Here is a 20251-nt window from a genome sequence, read left to right as displayed (position 1 = left end):
AAAAAAGGCTGAACGTCTTCCACTTGCACTGCCTCAGGCACATCCTTGGAATATTATGGAAGGACAGAGTGACCAACACCGCCGTCCTTGAGCAAGCTGGAATCCCAACCATGCACACCCTCCTCAGGCAGCGTCAACTCCGCTGGCTTGGCCACGTCCACAGGATGCATGATGGAAGGATTCCAAAAGACATCCTGTATGGTGAGCTAGCCTCTGGCAAAAGACCTCCTGGACACCCCCAGTTGCGCTACGAAGATGTCTGCAAGAGAGACCTTAGAGAGGCAGACATTGAGCTGGACAACTGGGAAGAACTAGCAGACGACCGCAGCAGATGGAGGCAGGGGTTACACAAGGGCCTTCAGAAGGGTGAGATGAAGATCAGACAGCTAGCAGAGGAGAAGCAAGCACACAGAAAGCACACTAAGGACTTACCAGACACCCACTACATCTGCAAGAGATGCAGCAAGGACTGTCACTCTCGTGTGGGTCTTCATAGTCACAATAGACGCTGTAAATGAAGTCCTCAATTGAAACTTTAAAGGGCGCGATCCATAGTCTATGCAGACTGAAGGATGCCTACTACTACTATGGAAAGAAGGGAAGGCTCCTAAGGAATGGACAAGATCTGTGCTAGTGACAATACTCAAGAAAAGAAGTACACTGGAATGCAAGAACTACAGAACGATTGCCCTAACGAGTCATCTCGGTAAGGCGCTGATGATGGTACTGACTGAGAGACTAAGATTGAAGATAGAAGAATGTATAGCAGAGGAGCAAGCAGGGTTCAGAAAAGATAGAAGTACCATACAGCAGATATTGGCACTAAGACTGATAGCGGAGAAAGTTTGACAAAAGAACAAAAACGTATATGCTTGCTTCGTCAATTTTCAAAAGACATTTGACAGTTTTGGTCAGAAAGTGACTTGGGCAGTGTTGGAGTCATACAGAGTGGACAGCAGACTAATACGGTTGTTGAAAGATATCAATGATAATGCGGAGGCAGCGGTGAGAACATGCAGGGAGTTGGGAAGTTGGTTTAAAACAAGTAGAGGCATGAGACAAGGAGATCCAATATTGCACATCTGGAAAGAGCGATGGACAAGATCAAGGAAGAGGTAGAAGGGTATCTGTGCACGGGAAAAGAATTAACAACTTCAGGTTCGTGGATGATTATAGTTATCACTGAGGAAGATGAAGTAGCAAAAATGGTATGGGTGTTAAACGAAGAAGGGAAGCGGTACGGACTGATTATGAACATCATTAAAACAAAAAATAATGGTATTTGGAGATAAGGAAATAAGGAAGATCAGTGTGGATGGTATTGAATTCAAAAATGTAGAGAAGTTCACATATCTGGGGAGCAACACAATGTATGATCCAGACTGTAAGAAGGAAATGCAAACAAAGTAAACTGACAAATCAGATATATAGTCTAGAAAGGGATGGGGGTGGGGGTGTGAAGGGTGGGGAGGAGATAATTACTAATTGTAAATGTCCTACCTGAAATCGCTATGAATAGCCCAATGAATAACAAAAATTGAGAAGCTGTCTTTGTAATGCATGAGGAAACTCCTATCTCTGTTAAGGCCAAGCCTCACAGTATTGAATATGAGCATAAATAACAGTTCAGATGTCTTCATTTGTAATTTGCTATTTAAAGTCTCTTTGTTGTCAGAAACATATTCTCAGCTCTTTAACAGTACGGCCCACTGTATTGAAATGCTCACTGACAGGCTTATCTGTATTTAGATTCCTAATGTCTGCTTTGTATCCATTCATTCTTTGGCAAAGTGATTTACCAGTCTGTCCAATACACATAGCAGAAGCACATTGCTAGTGTATGATTGCATATATAACATTGGTTGAGGTACAAGAGTAAGAGTGCCTAATCCGATAATTAACATGGCTAGATCCAGTGATAGTATCTCCCGAATAAATATTTGGACAAAGCTGGCAATGAGGTTTGTTGGAAGGAAAAGTTCTGGGATTAGTATTACTGTGGTATGTCCTGCGGTTATAGTGAGAATTTTCCTGAGGTTAGGTGGTTATCTGTCGGAGAAAACAGGCCTCTCACCCACAGCCTCTGGGAATGTAACATGTTCCAGCATAGGATGTAGGTTGTCGATGGTGTGCTGCAGAGGTTTGAGCTGAAGGCTATAGTTTAGGACAAGTGGTGTTCTGTTATCCGGCCAAGAAAGTCATCTTGAAATAGTTGGTTTCTGGTGTTCATCTGGCCCTGTCAATCTTTTTTTTTTTTTTTTTCAATATTCTCCCAGTGGGTAATTAAGTTTTATGAATGCTTGGCAGAGCTTTTGACATTTTTGGTCTTTGTCAATAGGATTGGAGCAGATGTGGTTGTATGTAAGGGCTTGACTTTAAACAATGGATCACGTGTTGTGTGCTGGATGGAAGTTGAAGGCATGTATTGTAGCAGTCGGTGGGTTTCAAGTAGAGAGTGGTATTGATTCGGTCGTCAGTGTGGTGTCCAGGAAATGAACACCTCATGTGGAATGGTCAAGGCTGAGATAGATGGTGGGTTGCAGGTTAAAATCTCTGTGGAATTCTTCCACAGTCTCTTTACCATGTGTCCAAATGATAAAGGTGTCATTGATGCAGCATAAGAAAAGGAGGGTTGATAGGAGACAAGGGTTGGGGGAATGTTGTTCTAAGTCAGCCATAAAAGTGTTAGAATACTGTGGAGCTATGCAGGTGCCGTACCAGTGCCGCTGAACTGGAGGTATAAGTTCTCTCCAAATTAGAAATAACTGTGGGTGAGAACAAAGTTACATAGCTCAGCCACCAGATCTGCTGTGGTAACATCAGGAATAGTGGTCCTAATCACCTGTAGTCCATCTTCGTGTGCAATATTGGTGTAGAGAGCCTCTGCATCCAGGGTGGCAAGGATAGTGTTGTCAGGAAGGTTTCCGATGTTTTGTAATTTCCTTGGGAAGTCAGTGGTATCTCGGAGATAGCTAGGAGTGCTGGTGGCATAGAGTTTGAGGAGGGAGTCTACATAGCTGGATAGTCTGGTAGTAAGGGTGACAATACCCAAAATGATAGAGTGTCTGGGGGTTCGGCCTAATAATCACATTGCTGGCTGAAAGACTAAAGAGGGACTGTGTAGTGGGGCGGAATGGTTGCCCAGTGACCTGGAGGGGGAGAAACTGCTCCAGAAGCCATTTTGAGCTGAACTTGACCCCTTCCTATCACCTGACTGGAAGGCATGAGGCAGGGACAGGGCTATAAACAGCCCAGCCTGAGGACTCAGATGGGGTCCAGCCTCCAGAGGAATCAGAGGTCTGCCCAGTGCTCTCCCCCTGGTGGGTTGAGGACCAGCCAGAACTGCAGGAGCTACAGACAGCTGAGGCCCAGATTGGACCATCTGAACCCCTCCTGGTCCTGGCACCCCTTGAAACCCCCTAGAGACCAGCCCCACTCCAAGGACAGGTCTGAACCATGGACTTGGCCAGTACCCTGAGCTAGGCTGAGGCAACGAGACCTGCAAGTGTCTGAGGACTGGATTGGGCCACCTGGACCCCAGCTGGACCTGGAATCCTGTGAGGCCCCAAGAGCCTGACCAGATGCCTAGGTATGTGTGAAGGGGGAGAATGGAAGTGGTCCGGGGCATAGAGAGGACTGTTAAAGGTCCTTGGGCAGCGTGTTGTAGTCTGGACTCTCTGATGACCCTTGTGGCAGTCCACTCTGCTGCCCAGGGCCCTGGGCTGGGACGTGGTGGCGTGGCTGGGCCTGTATCCCCCCACCATCCACTTACCAGGTGGCAGTCTCCCCCATCTCTGCCAAGCCAAGCAAACTGCCTGCACTGCTCCTGATCCAGAAGACAGACTCTTGCTGGGCTCTCTGTAAACTGTGTTTGCTACTCTGCCCTGAACCAGGGCCTGGGCTCTTCTAACCGGGAGTTTGTTGCCCCACCCTGATCAAAGGCCGGGGCTGTCTTGAACTCTGTCTACCAGCCTGCCCTGAACCAGGGCCTGGGTCTTTGGACCAAGTTTATTTACTGTCTGCCCTGACCTAGGGCTATGACCCCTGACAAGAGCTATTTCCCCCATTGCCCACCTGAGCCCGGGCTGAGTGTCTGCACTCTTGTCCCTTGCACACCTACAGTAAGGCTGGGATAAAAACCTGTTGATTAGGGGGCTGCTTTGATACTGGCAGCAGTGGGTCAGTGTGGCAGCCAGCTGATCCAAAGAGGGAGGAACCCCTCTGGGAAGCCAACTCAGCTACAGAGAGTTAATTCTGTGGTCAGCAGCGAGCATTAGAAGTCAGAACTCCTGTGTTCTGTTCCCTGGCTCTGCCATGGACTTATTGTGTGACTCCATAGACATTGACAGAATGAAACACCAGCGTAAACTCCTCCTGCCTGACACAAACCAGAAAATCTCACTTTTGTAATCTCTGCAGTGGAATATGGTATTGTACTATAGAATCCAGTCACCTATTCTTGAACCTGCTTATATCTAGGTCAAACCTCAAACTACACACTGGTAGCGAGAGAGAGTGACAGAGAGATCGCCATGTTAGCCTGTATTCTATCAAAAGAAAAAAGCAGTCATGTAACACTTTACAGACTAACAAAATAATTTATTAGGTGATGAGCTTTCTTAAAGAAGTGGGTCTGTCCCACAAAAGCTCATCACCTAATAAATTATTTTGTTAGTTGTAAAGTGCTACATGACCACTTTTTTGTTTTGGTAGTGAGATACAAATTCTTGACTGTGAGGTTAACTAAACCTTGTAATAGCTGCACTGAGTGTATAATAAATTCACCTTCATTTGAGTTCTTGATGTGGTTTTCAGACTTGTAAGCAAAACTAACATTTTCTATCATAGGCATCAAGATTTAATCATTTTGACCTACAGACCCAATTTTGTCTTTGTAATCAAGGGTAAAACTCCCTATGACTTCAACAGATCAGGGATAGGCTCATCACATTTTTTTCCTTTTTCCCCAGAACCCAAAGTTCATTAACAACTTGTGTGAAAAACCTGTCACCTGATATTAATCAGAGTGGGTTTTTTCCTGATGCCCTCATCCATATTGTACTTGCTCTGAGGAATCCCATTGCAATTAAGGAGGCTACCTGTTAAATAGGGTGCTTCCCAGAACTCATCAAAAGATGTTAATGATCCTTCCTGAAAATTCTTATCTGGTTGTTTTTTCTTAGAAAATTCCAATGTAAATATTGCAGGTTTTCATTTATATCAATTCCTAACTACAAAAAAAAAATTCCAGTAAACATATTCTGGATTCAAAAAAGCAAAACCCAACATTTATTATTTAACAGAAAAATATTGTGGGGTTTGGTTCTTTCATGAAAATGACATTTTGAGTAAAACTATTTGGTTCTGATCATTACCCCACACCCTTTTCCCAAAATGTTTTTGCTTAGCTCTAGTATCACTAAATACAAGATTATAAAATGTGGCCGTCAGTATCTTCAAAGATCTTTGAGATACTTTGATGAAAGAGACTATGCAAATATAAAAATATTATATTGACTCATTTTACATCCTAGAAGAAGGTAATAATGAAGGAGGACAGCACATGAACACCTCACAAGCCTGAATTAATTTATTTACCCTCTCAATGCTGTTATGAGCCAGACAAGTGCTATTAATCCCTTTTCAGGGTGAGGAACTGAAGCAGTGAGAGACTATAGATACATTTGCACAGTGCAAAAAAAGAGCTAATTTCAGCACCTTGGTCATGTAACTTGGGTTTGGGTTTCAAAATCACAGTGGAGACATCCATGCTGAGGCTAGAGACCAGGCTGGGAGACCCACCTCTGGCCCAAGAGAGAATGTCTGTACTGGTTTTTTTAGCTCAATGGCACAAGGCAGCCACTTTAAGTTGTCAGTGCAAGAACCAGCCTACAGCAGCATTCCGTTCCTGTTGCCACATTCCTTACACATGCACCTAACAAGCTATGTATGTCTCTCATTCATTTCAGTTCCTGGAACTGTACTGTATGGTACATTCATTTTCCTGCTCTTTGTCAGCCTTTGGTTGCCCTCTAGTACGGGGCCATGACTTCCTCTAGCATTTCTTCAATGCAGCTGCAGTATGAATAATAATAGAGTGGGATACCTCACTCTAGGTATCCCACTCATTAGCATAATGTCATGTGATTTGGAGTCTGGAAGACAGTTCTTCCGGACTCCAAACGCCATGTAGAAGCGTGGCCACCGGGGGTGGGGGTGGGCGTCCTCCTTCTGGAGGTCCCTTCTTCTCAAAAATTTTCGGGAAGGAGGGGCTTCCGGAAAAAGGAGTTCCTTCCAGAAGGCCCCCCCGGTGGCCACGCTTCTCCACGGCGTTTTGGAGTCCAGAAGAACAGTCTTCTGGACTCCAAATCCCATTACATTATGCTAATGAGGCATGGGGAATTTGCATTAGCTCCTCATTAGCATCTTTCGCTCCCGTATTAGCGTGCCACTTCCAAAGGAAGTGGCCTGTGTAGAAATGGCCCTTGTGCGTCCCCACATCACCTCACTTAAAACGGCCTTCTTTCAAAACCAGACATAAAAATACAAAAGCGTCCCAGGCTGCTATTACTGAAATGGGTGACTTTCTCATTTCCTCACATAATTATAAAAATGAATTGGAATATTAATATTGTACTTACATTTAACTGTATAGTAGATTGAGCAGAATGAATTTCTGTCTGAAGTGTTGGTTGGTACTGATTTCATCAGTGTTTTTATGTAGCCTGCTGGAAAAGTACCTGGATAAGCTGATGTACCCCTGGAAGACCTCTACACAGAATCATAAAACGCTAGAAGTGGAAGGGACCTTGAGAGGTCATCAAGTCCAGTCCCCTTCTCTCATGACAGGACCAAACAAACACTTTCTGGACCATCCTTAATAGACGTATATCTAATCTGCTCTTAAGCATCCCAAGTGATGGAGATTCCACAATCTCCCCTATATACCACCAGGGGTACATGTACCTCTGATTGAGGATCACTGCTCTCGGATGCCTACATCTCCTGGATTGAGTAAAGCTTAACTCATATTTCTAATTATTCTTTGCTTTCCGTTCACCTTTCTTCCACCATGGCAAGAACCTCAGAAAATATTAATTAATCCTCAGAACTGCCCTGAGGGGTAGGCAGGTTGGGATTTGACAGACTACTTAAGTGACTTGCTCAAGATCACAAAAAGGGTAAACTGAGGGGTTAGGACCCTGCTGCAGAAAGCCCAACTCCCACTTTCTGCTCTAACCCCTCAGACAACATTGTGAAAAGTGTGATGCTAGGAAGATATCTAAATATTTGCAAGCAGCTCTTTAGCAGCCTTGATTGAAGGACAGGCCAGTAGACAGGGCACTAAAGAGGCCTGGTTTGAAATCCTAGCTCACCCAAGAAACTTCTTATGAGACCTTGGTCAAGTCACTTAATCCCTCCCATGTCTCAATGATCTGTCTGTAATACTGGGCCAACAGCACTGCCCTGCAACATCAGGGGCCATGGGGACACATACACTTATAACAGATGGTGAGACACTTAGGTATGCAGTGATGAAACATGTATAAGGGCATTAGACAGAGAAACAGACAATCCTGCCTGTGAAACAGAATCCTTCTGTTGTCTTGGGCTGAACCTCTGTGCCTCAGTTTCCCCATCTATAGAATGATAGGGAGAGAGTTTGCCTGTCACATAGCTGTGCTGCAACAAAGTTCTATCATTTACTACATCCTGTGGAAAAATTCAGCAGGCCTATTTACACCAGAGACTAACAAGTATTCCCTTCAGTTTTGAATTGATCTCTTTTCTTCCTTTTAATCTCTAAAATGAGACTTGGACCACTGCAGACTGGATGACAAATGACTCCCCAAAGAAAGAAGGGGGGAAGAAAACCTGAACATTAAACAGAGCTGGCATACACACAGCTGTCAAAATGACCTCTGCACAGAGGCTAATTAGCCAAGTCATTTAGCCTGTCACTCTCAATTTCACCATATGCAAAACAGAGTTATGAGACCTAATTAATTACTGTTTACAAAGAGCATGGAGAGTCTCCGGTGAAATAAATTACAGCAAAAGCTGGGTTCTTGGGAATCTGGGTAACTGGCATGCTCAATTAACCGGCATCTACTGCACCGGTGGCCAGTGCCAGTTACTTGAACATATGCCCATGGGATTGGTGGCTGTGGAGCTGGCTGCAGGGCCAGAGGCAGCAGCAGCAAATCCAGGAGGTGGCTGCTGTGCTGGAGCCAGTGGCAACAGAGCTGGGATCCAGCTGCGCAGCTGGTGGTGGTAGTGCTGCCGGGGCCACAAGGCAATGAGGTTGTGGACAGGCTGCTGTGTCAGGGCCGTGCAGCAGCGGCGTTGAGGGCTGGCTGCCTGGCTTGCCTGCCCGGGAGTGGTGCTGATGAAGCGTGGCCAACTGCCCCACTCCACTACCCAGCACATTTGATTATCTGGCATCCCCAGTTTCCTGGGAGTGCTAGATAATGGAGCTTTTACTCTACCAGTTTTTTTTATCTGTCTTATTATTTGTTGCTATTGTCAGTGGCTATGGAAAGACAGATGCAAAACAGTGGAAGGAAATAGGTACCAGAATACCAGAGCTTTCCCAAAAGTAAATACACACCTACACAAGTGTCCATATTCTACCCTACTCTTTCTGCAGCTGTATTTCAGAGCCAAGTTCACCATACACTCTGGGGTTGTAAATCCCTGTACATGCAGTATTGGGAAAACCTACCTTTCAGAAGTCAGCATATTAACTAGCACTGTAACGTGGGCTGGGCATGGAGAGGGCTTGAACAAAATCTTACAGACCATTTTGCAGAAGTTGTGAGAAATATTCCAACTGACCTTGAGAGCCTTCTGTGGGTCCTCCCATTCTTATTATGAGAGCAGACTGCCAGCAATTTGGCTAATGCATTGCATTTAGAGAGCTCCAGGCAGAGGCAAGTGAAAAGCCTCAATAAGTTGCTCTGCTGTCGTTTCTTAAAAGCCTCAATCTGCTTCATCATGATCATATTCCCTAAGTGTGCAGCCTGACATTTCCGAAGATTTACAATGGCTTCAAAAACTGCAGTAAAGGAAATTGGTTAAAACAATTAATAGTCATTTATGACAGCCTGGCTTCTTCCGCATCCAAGAGGTTTTAGCAGGACTCAGCACCTGCAAGTGCCACGGAAGTTTTCTGCACTCTGGAATTCAATCCCCCCATTTCCAAAATAAAATCTGAACACACTTTCAACCACCTATGTGCCAGTCTGAAAAGAGTCACAGTCAAATGACAGCCCGATTCCCGCATACACAGCCATGCAGCCCAGACCAGAAACCAGCCCTATTCCAGCATACACAGCCATGCAGCCCACACGAGAAACTTCTATCTCCCTGCTACTGTTCCCATGGGCATAAACTTGTAGGGACTGAGAAAGAGCAGGAGCACAGCTTTGTCCGGCTCTCTACACAAGGAAGCAGAACTTTCATTTAAGCCAAAGGGAGCTACTAATGTTTGCCACCTCTGAAAAATCAGACCCAAAGAGGGCGAAAAGTGGTCACTGAAAAAATTAAGGCATGCAAATACATGGCCGCATTTGCATGGATCCAGCACGGATTCAGAGTAAGCAAGTTTAGCTCCTCAGTAGAAAGCTTCCAGCTCTTCCCAGAAGGGATCTACATGCTGCCACTACACAAGTTTGCAATATTACAACATAGACCTTATAATACACGGAGCCCGATTCTCTGCTCCCCTCATTGGCTTTAAATGGAGCCACTGATGATATACAGTCTTGTAAGGAGAAGCTATTTAGGCTTATTTAATGTAATGTGGAGCCAGGTGGGCAACAACCTCACTGACTGTAAATTGATAGAGTTCCACTGCCTTTACTAGGGCTCAGAAGACAAAATGGCAAAACACTGACAAAAAGCTGACCCTGGGGAACTTAGGATCTGAAAGCCCCCGCACATGTCTACCAGCACATACATCTCTGTGAGACTGCTTGTGGGAGCACCTTGGCAGCAAATCCCCAAAACTTCTTAAAAGCATCTTGTCAAAGTCCTGGGAGCCTCCCAGTTCACCTCTGCAGACTCCTGAAGTTCAGATAGTTTGGATAAGGTTTATAATGGTTTAAATCCAGAGTAACTAAGGTCTGTGAATGGTGTCAATCAGCAAAGCTCCACTGAAATGAACACCCCCCTGATTGTAAAATGCGGCACATGAGATCAGACTTTATCTGGACCAAAACTTTACAGGACTTATTTCTGCTCAGCACTTCTTGAATGAATATACCCACATGGGAGTCAGCTCAGTTTGTATGCAGTAACCACATTGTTTGGCTGGGGTTCAGCTGGGACACTACCATGCTGTTTTTATTCTCCCCATTGAGATGATGTAATCATCGCTCCATGGGCATTTGTCCTCATCCAGAACGGGAGAAGCATACCAGGGAAAAGTGAAGAAGACGGCCATGAGTTGGGGGTAATATAGGCAAGGGGAGGCATTGCTTTGCCAAAACTGCCTATACCCCCCAGCTACCTGGGAAGGCAAGGGCTGCAGAATGGAAGCTCAGCTCCCTACCCGTCAGGGAGGGCTGGAATTAAGGCATGGCACCCCTGGCCCTCCAGGTGGTCAGGAAGGTTCAGGCAAGGCTTAGCTCCTTGGAGAGCTGGGGTGAAGGTAGCTGAAGGGACAGAAGGGGCAGGCTTAGGACAGTAGGAAGGGGGCAGGGTTTTGCCTTCCACAGCTGATCCTTCACCATGAAGGCAGCAGCTCAATATTTCTTCTGCCCATGCTTCCCCATAGAGCACCCTGCAGTCAAATTATTTGATGTCTCCATCAGCAAAGCCCACTGGGTAATCCAAAAAGACCACCTGACCTCAATCCCACACAGTAGGAGAGAGGGAATTCTTGTGGGGGCTTTTCCCCTCCAATGTGACTGAAAGCTCTTCAGAGAAGGACCAGGAACAACTCTCTGTCTTTTCTCTAAAGCTCTGTGTAACCCAGCACCATGATGTACGTACTTCCTTGTAAACAACATAGGGACTGCATTTGATTTAAAGGGTGAACCCCATGGAGCCAGGATGGTCTCTCGCTCTGTGTTTGTGCAGGACTGAGGACGCTGACGGAACAGAATGGGATGAATCATGACACTTTTGTTCATTCCCTTGACAGGCAGAAAACTCCCACTGATTTCAATAACAGCAACGAAGGGTCCTGTGTCACCTTATAGACTAACAGAAAAGTTTTGAGCATGAGCTTTCGTGAGCACAGACTCACTTCACCTTCGTTGCTGTTACATATCCAGACTAACACGGCTACCCCTCCGATACTGATTTCAATAGCTCCTTGCCTGGAAGAAGACTGGGGACTGCAGGATTTAGCCCATTGGGAGTAATAATGAATTATTGCAAATGAACCCAGTTCTGGGGTTGCCTTGTTTTATGCATGACAGTCAGCAGCAGTCTGAAGAAGTCTAATAGCCACTGGACACTGGAAAGCAATAGGCTATTATATCATGCAGGAGACCAAGTGCTGGGAGTTACCTCAAGACAGGCTTGGACCTGTTTCTGTTCTTAGGTGTCAATCCAGAAGAAACTTGTTCAAGTCACTATTTTGGGTCTACACCTGTGTAACTGGTTGCAGAATTTTCTCCCTTCCTCCTTCCCGTCGCTAATGAGTACCTGAAGAGTGATGAATTGCACTTTAGCACCCCCTAGTGTCTGGTAAGCAGTGCTGCATCTTCCTTGCCTTCTGCTTGCACAGCTCTTGGGATCCTACTGAAACCTGGTACACGGATGGGGTTATCAGTCAGGCCAAAAAGCAGCCAACCAGCCACAAGCTGGATTAAATCTTAAAGAGGTCTAGCCAAACTCCAATCAGGATCTGTGAGGAAGGGAGAGCCACTGGGGAGAAATACAAAGGGGGAACAGGGCTCAGAATATCAATCTCTTAGCAAAGGCAGACAAATCTTGGCCTGATGACAATGTCACAGACGAGAGGCATCAGGGCTGTGGGGAGAGGAAAGGATTTTACACTGTGAGTAATAGCAAGTGGAACACATAGGCTACGCCTACACTAGCACACTACGTAGAAGTAGCCTATTTCGACATGAGAACATCGAAATAGGCTACTTCAACGCATATCGTCCGCACATCCTCCAGGGCTGGTGCCATCAATGTTCAATGTCGAAGCAGTGACAGAGAACATCGAAAGGAGCCACCCCGGAAGGAAACGCGGAGCGTCCACACACACAAGTGCTCCCCATCGAAATAAGGGGCCAGCAAAGCCCCAAGCCTCTCCCTTAAAGGGCCCCTCCCAGACACATTCGGACTGCACAGCATGAGATCCACAGAGCCGACAGATGGTTGCAGACCTTGTGCACACAGCATGGACCCCCAGCAGCAGCAGCAGCAGCCAGAAGCCCTGGGCTAAGGGCTGCTGCACGCGGTGACCATAGAGCCCCACAGGGACTGGACAGAGCATCTCTCAACCCCTCAGCTGATGGCCACCATGGAGGACCCCACTATTTTGACATAGCATGATGCGGATTGTCTACACACACCCTACTTCAACATTGAGTGTCGAAGTAGGGCGCTATTCCCATCTTCGGATAGGAATAGTGATTTCGACATCTCGCCACCTAATGTCTATTTCAACATCGAAATAGCTCATGGCACATGTAGATGCGACGCGTACTATTTTGACATTGTGCCAGCTACTTTGAAGTAGCCGGCTAGTGTAGACGCACCCATATTGTTTTAAAGGTCCATCTCAAGATCCCAGAGATAAGTGATCTCACATCACAGCTCTGGGTTTAACCAGCTCATGGAGATGTTACTATGAGGATCCACTCCTGTAATTTATAACCAGCAAAAGGTAGTTTGATTTCACTCATTTTTCACATTCTACCTGCCTTGTTAAACCTCAGGTGCAGACGTCACAGAGGCAAATGATCCTTTCAGAACGCAACGTGAAACAGGTTTTTAAACACATTTATTCCACACAGATATCACGTTACAAAAGGGTGAATGTTTTAGCTATGGAATGGTGCTGAACCACTCTCCTTGTAACCCGTGGCTCTCTGAACTAATAGTCCATACTGGAGGCCATTTGTCAATACCACATACTCTTCTCCTCATAGCATGGCATGGCTGAGTTGAGAATGCGACATACTGGCAGAATGTTTGTAACCCCCAGATATCAGCATCAGGTAACCATTTGAGCGACAGTGATAGATAGGACTAAAAGTGGGACCAAAGTGAGGAAAAAAACCACATTTTTTATTTTTGGTGAAAACCCACTTTTCCATCACAAAAACCCTCAGAAAATAAATGTTAGTTTTTGCAAAATTAAGGCACAGATGTACTGGAAAGGTGAGCAACTTCCAAGTAATCTCAACAGTGCACAACCTATATGAGCAAAAAATCAAGCATACAAATCTGCAAAACAAAAACCCTGTGTGAAATGTTACTGAAAAACACATGGTCCTCTGGAAACAAGAAAAGATGAAGTTATCAATTCTGCACAGGGAGTCAGTCCACTCTCAAACCGGGATAAGTCAAGAGCAGGCCCACCAACAGAGGGAGCAAAGGGGACTCCTGCCCTGGGCCCCAGCAATTCAAAAGGGCTTATGGCCTCCACCGCTGCTACTACTCCATGTGACCCTGAGAGCTGAGTGGGGTTGTAGCGTGTCCCAGGCAGCGCTGAGGGTTGGTTGCCCCCAGCCCCACACCTTCTGCTTAAGGCTCTGGCCCTTCCAGGAGTGTAGAGCCCCTCCTGCCTCACCCACCATGCTCAGGGGCCCAACATTTTTGTCAGGTTTCCAGGTCAAGAATAATTACACTGGCCTCAATCAGAGATAGTCTGGCCTGACTGAACTCAGTGTGACTATTGGCATTGACTTCAGTGGGGTCAGCATTTAATCCAAAGGGTTTAAACAGGCATAAACTTAGTGTCAGATAATATGAAGTCCTTAAACTCGATTCACTCCCTTGAAGTAAGTGGGCCTCATTCTTAGCTCCCACGGGGGTAATTCCTCTAGCTTCAGTGGAGTCACTCCTGATTTACACTGGCTTATGTGTGATCAGAATCAAGGCCTGAAGTGACTTCAAAAGAGCAGAGAAAATAGCCACTCATCTATAGATTTATTGGTATTCCCTGTAAACTTTTAGCTCCTGATCTCACTAATATCATGGAGGACAAAGGTGGAGCAGAATATTAAAATATTTCTTATTAAGTCCACATGTGAGAACCTACTTCCCCACCAAATAAACCAGCCTGTGATTAAACAAACCTTTTACAGTGTTTTATCCCAGGTGAGATGTTCCTCTTTAAACCAGCTAGCGAAAGCAGCACTAAAAGTCCCTCTGAATAACTATCAGCGGGAGAGAGGAAAAGCAGTAGAAAACAGCCACCAGGAAGGTTTGCTCTCCAAAGAAGGCACTGAGGGGAGCAGAACAAGATCAAAGCTGCAAAAGTACAGCCCGACTTAATCATCCCAGCGACAGAATACCCAGAGATCACACAGATACATACCCAATGCTCCTAAAAAGGCATCAGCTGTGTTAGACCTTCCTCTGCAATTCCTCTCAATGAAATCTCACATCTTTAATAAGTTCAGTCTTGACAAGCTGTTACACACAAAGCAATGTAGGATACAAGTTACTCTTTTGTTAATTGTTAAAAATAGGTGAAGCATTGCAGATCGAGTTGCCAACTTTCACAAGAAAAGATGCAGCAGACGCTTACATGTGAGAGCATCACTGAGGCCAATGGCTTAGTAGGATTCAGAAAATGATTAAGTAATGAGAATATATGGAGATAATTGTGAGGATTAAAAAAATTTAAGTGCCTGATCCTCCTTTCCATTACATTGTCAGGACACTTGTCACCAACAGCGCTACACCTCTCTAGAACTAATATAAGGCAGGGGAGAATTAGGTCCCTACAGTTTGGAAGGGCTATGAAGTCCTATGCTTCTGGTCATAAACCAATTTCTAGGAAGTAAGGGTCAGGAGGAGACATTTTTGAATTGCATGTAATTGTAAAACTTAGAATCATAGAATCTTAGGGCTGGAAGATACCTCAGGAGATCATTGAGTCCAGCCCCCTGCCCAAAGCAGGATCAATGCTAACTAAATTATCCCAGCCAGGACTTTGTCAAGCTTGTACTTTAAAACCTCTAGGGTTGAGATTCCACCACCTGTCCAGGTATTTCCATGCTTCACCACCCTCCTGGTTAAATAGTTTTTCTTAATATCCAACCAAAACCTCTCTCTAACTTCAGACCATTGTTCTTTGTTCTGCCATCCCTCTCTACGGAGAGCAGATTTTCTCCATCCTCTTTAGATCCCCCTTTCAAGAAGCTGAAGGCTGCTATCAAATTGCCCCTCAGTCTTCTCTTCTGCAAACTAAATAAGCCCAAATTTCTCAGCCTCTCCTTGGCCGTGTCTACACTAGCCAAAAACTTCAAAACGGCCATGCAAATGGCTATTTCAGAGTTTACTAATGAAGCGCTGAAATACATATTCAGAGCCTCATTAGCATGCGGACAGCCACAGCACTTCGAAATTGATGCCGCACGGCTCGTCCAGACGGGGCTCCTTTTCGAAAAGACCCCGGCTACTTCGAAGTCCCCTTATTCCTATGATCAGATAGGAATAAGGGGACTTCGAAGTAGCCGGGGCCCTTTCGATAAGGAGTCCCGTCTGGACGAGCCACACAGCGGTGAGCCGTGTCAATTTCGAAGTGTCGTGTCCACCCGCATGCTAATGAGGCGCTGAATATGTATTTCAGTGCTTCATTAGTAAACTTCAAAATGGCCATTTGCATGGCCATTTCGAAGTTTTTGGCTAGTGGAGACATAGCCCTCCTAAGTCACATACTCCAGCCCCCTAATCATATGGTTGCCCTCTGCAGGACCCTCTTCAACGCAATACTCCAGGTGTTGCCTCACCAGTGCCGAGCAAAGGGAAATAATTACTTCTCTAGATCTGCTGGAAATGCTCCTTTCTAATGCACCCCAATATGCCCTTAGCCATCTTGGCTACAAGGGCACACTGTTGACTCATGTCCTGCCTCTTATCCATGGTGATCCTCAGGTCCTTTTCTGCTGCACTGCTGTTTAGCCAATTGGTACCCAGCCTGTAAAAAAGCTTAATGTTCTTCCCTCCCAAGTGCAGGACTCTGCACTTGTCTTTGTTGAACCTCATCCCATATCTTTTGGCCCAGTCCTCCAATTTGTCTTGGACGTCTCTCTAAGTTCTTTGTATAAGCTGTCATGTTCCTTACTCTGATAAATCTGGTGCTGGTGGGCGCTGCTGGCCAGCGATGGATCACTAGTCTGGTGCCGTACGACATTTCCAGTGTCCCTAAGCATTGTGTAAACAGCAGGAAGGGAAGAGAAATAGTTTCAGGGATGTGGGGTTGTAATTTGGAGCAATGGCAGGCCCTTGAGGAAAAGAAAATTTTGGCTGAATGCCAGGAAGAGCACCCTAACTGCAAGGGCCATTAGACTCCAGTATAAGGGAATTGGCCACTCTCCTGTTGGATCCAGGATGGTTATTGCCACTCAAGACACAGTGGCCTTCCACCTGGAGTGGAGTCTCCTACTGAAAAAAAACAAAACAAAACAAAACAGCTCCATCACCGATGGGTTACACTGTGCACCTGTACATGTGAGCAAATGCATACCTTACAAGAGGGTCCTACACAAATCCCTGAGCTGCCAAGCCATGCCGGGTATTGACGTGTAAATCAGCAGACAAACCAACTCACACTGTCTGAGAAATAGCTTTCAACATGGACATTAATGCATCATGCATCATTTTGGATACTAATGCACTGAGATCTCCAGGGAGAGTTCTGAGAAACTAATAGCCCAATTTTCCTATAAAGCAGGTGGGAAGTAATTTTTCTCTGAGCGCCTCACATTGCTGATTCCACGTATTTCATCAGCACACATTTATAATGTGGGTCAAATAACTAAACTATTATTTTTATGAGGCTATAACGCAGTCACAGTGGAGATGACACCTGCAATGGGATTACATACTGAACGATATTTCAGCTGGTTTAGAGCTCCTTTTTTAAATCGGATATTGGCACCCTGTAGAGGCTGGAATTTATTGCCAGTTCTTTACTCGGTGCTCTGAATTTTTCCAAAGAAAATCATCACATATTCACTCAATAACAAATTCCGATCCAGTTGTGATATGCAACCAGAAGACTTGAAAAGCCTGTTTCTTGGAGAGCAGCCCTGAAATACACCATTTGTTTGCTTTCATTTCCTGCCCTCTCTTTCTGACTACAAGTCTCCTTTCTCATTTGAGGCAGTGTTTGTTACCTCTCTGAACACTCAGCCTTGTTTTCATTCTTCACTCCCTTTTGCTTTTGGTGTTTAAAATTTACTAGCTTCTTTAACCTTTCTGCCCCAGGTGGTGTTTTTAGTTTTAGAAGAAAATGCAAACAGGAGAAGAGCTCATTTACAGAAGAAGCTCCACATGAGCTGGATTATGCTAATTGTGGGCAGCGCTATGGCCCTGTACATGTGTGTGTGTGAGTGTGTGTGTGTATACACTCAGACTCAAAGCTACATATATTTTAGAGTGCATCTGTCCATCCATGAGTCTGTCCATCTGTGAGTCCATTTGTTCAAGAACTCCTCCTAAACCGTAAGAGCTAGGACCAAATAAGGTTTGCAGCTGCCTCTTATCCTAACTTAAACCAAGATCAGGGTTTAGTTGTGCCAGGAAAATGGGCAGTGCCAGGAATGGGACTGTTTTCCATAACATGGAAAGGTGGGGGGTCAGAGAGATGAGGGATGTGAAAGGGAGGGGCACAGAGAGGAGGAATGAGGTATGCAGAGTGGCCACTAAAGGCAATCCTCCACAAACAGAGTGGCCAACAGGCTGAGGCTCTGCCATCTTGCCTGCCACCAGACCAGGTAAGTAATCCCCTACCTCAAACCCTTTCCCCTCTTTCCCAGCCCTTGGTGGCAGTGCTGGAGAGAAGGAGGAGGAAAAGGCCCCTGGCAGCCAGGAGGGAAGGATGAGGCAGGGAGGAGAAGGCTCCACCCACCAGGAGGAAGGAGAGAAAGCTATGTCAGATGGGACCTCCCCATTCTGAGTCCCTCCTCATCCCCCAAGCCTCACTCTTCCATACCACCATCTCCATGCCCTGAAGGACCTGGGCAATGCTGTGTAAATCTTCTAGTATTATATACCATTACAACACAGGTTTGGATTGTAGCCAGATCTGGGTTTGTGGTGGTGGTGCAGCTGTAGAATCTAAGAATATTTTCTTTAGATTCACCGGAATCATTTTGCTTTGTGTTTGCATTTCAAGTCTGACATTCAGAGAAGCTGAGAACAGCTCAGAGATCCAGTTAAAATCAGCCGAAGCTGTGGAGGCTTGGCAGCTCTGAAAACCAGGCGTGCCAAGTTTCTGTTACAGTTCTTCTGGTCTATGTGCTCTCACTTGATCTCTAACCAAATGTTATAAAAAAAAGCCCCATATACTTTGTGTGTTGCACATAATCCTGGCTAGTGGGCTGTTACTAGCCCTTCTCCAGGCTAATACCCACCATCAGCTGAATTTTCTAATAAAGCTCATAAACCTCCTATTTATATCCATGCAGGGACAAAAAATAGACTCACCATGATGGCATGGCACACAGGAGTTCTCTCTCCATCCCTGAAATAAGACAAGCAGGTGCCTGCCAGCTTCTGTATTAGTAGGGAGGTGATGTGAAACACTGATAATATCAGCTTCTCCTTCCCAGGACAATGTGACTTTTTCCTGAGGCACTGTCTTATCCTCTGTGAATATATTGATGCAACAACTTCACATATAAACCAGCCCTTTATATTTTCATGAGTTTGACAGCCAATTCTGAGCTTCCTCTTGATGCTCCTTGCTGTAAAGGGGCAGCTCAGGTTCTGCTCCTTTATTCTTTGTACCCTTAACAGTTTATTTAGGTACAACAACATACACATCTGTTCCTAGAGCTGTTTCCAAGTACAGTAGAATTCTAAGTACCTCTTATTTTTCAAAAAAGAGAGTTAAGTAATATTAAATTTCACAGAATGTTTATGGATTTATTTTCAGCACTGGGACCTCTGAATTCTGTTCAGACTCACACGGTAGCTGAGATAAGGCACTGCCTCATTTTCTTCAAATGTAACATTGTCTTTCCCAGACTCCTGGATTGGACTGCAGAGAAGAGCAAATAGCAGCTGCTTGCTACAGTTTTGCCACAGAGTAGATTATTTGGCTTTTTCCACCTCTGATGAACATCATCTCAGTGGAGGAGATTCCAGGGGCACTAGCAAAGTCTCTCACCATCCTCCATTTCAAACAATGCTAATTAAACGTTTAGCTGTGGTATCAGTAAACTGGAGCTGATTCTGCAATTTCTCCAGGCATGAAAGTGGCCCAGACACTAGTGAGAGTCTGTTATGTGCACATAGTACATTGGGGCTGGGAAGTAAGTTGCATAACATTCTGGTGGCTGGTCTACATAAAGGATGGCAGCTACCAGCTAATGGATTTGCTTCGTTAATTCAATTAGTAAAGCTCTGTGTGGCTGAGTTCAAGATCCTGTATTCTGAGTTTGTTGATGCCCAAGAGGTGTGGTTCTTTTATCATTCATCAACAACTTCATTGGACTGGTCACATGGTTCGGATGTCTGACCAGTGCCTCCCAAAACAGATTCTGTTTTCCAAATTGGAGGAAGGACAGAGGAGTGTTGGGGGCCAGGGGAAGTGATATAAGGACATACTTAAGGCACACATGAAAATGTGCAGCATTGGCATCAACACTTGGGAGAACCTTGACCAGGACCATCCCCATGGAGAACGATAATTTGTGAGGGGATGGCACAATATGTGAGCTCCCACCGCAGTGCAGATGAGGACAGGCAGAGAAGAAGAAAAGAGCATCAAGAACTACCCCGCATTCCTGCCACAGCTACCAACACCTGCCACTTCTGTGATAAGATCTGAAGCTCCAGAATCGGGCTGATTAGCCATCAATGGACTCACAAATAGGAAGGTGGCATGAAGACGTCCTACTCGTTATCGCTTGACTGCCAAGAGACAGAATTGGGACCAGTTAGTGCACTTAGCAGAGCCAAAATATAACTATAGACAGTACATGCATTTACTGAGTGGTATTGCCTCACTCTTAGGGAAGGGAAAAAGTGAGCCGATTCCTTCCTTCTGCTCATATATGGAGGGGAGGTGGGGAGAGGATTTAGAGACAAACTTAAGTGG

This window comes from Carettochelys insculpta, chromosome 2 (assembly GCF_033958435.1).
Source record: "Carettochelys insculpta isolate YL-2023 chromosome 2, ASM3395843v1, whole genome shotgun sequence".
NCBI classification, from domain to species: Eukaryota; Metazoa; Chordata; order Testudines; family Carettochelyidae; genus Carettochelys; species Carettochelys insculpta.
This window is presented reverse-complemented; position numbering follows the sequence as displayed.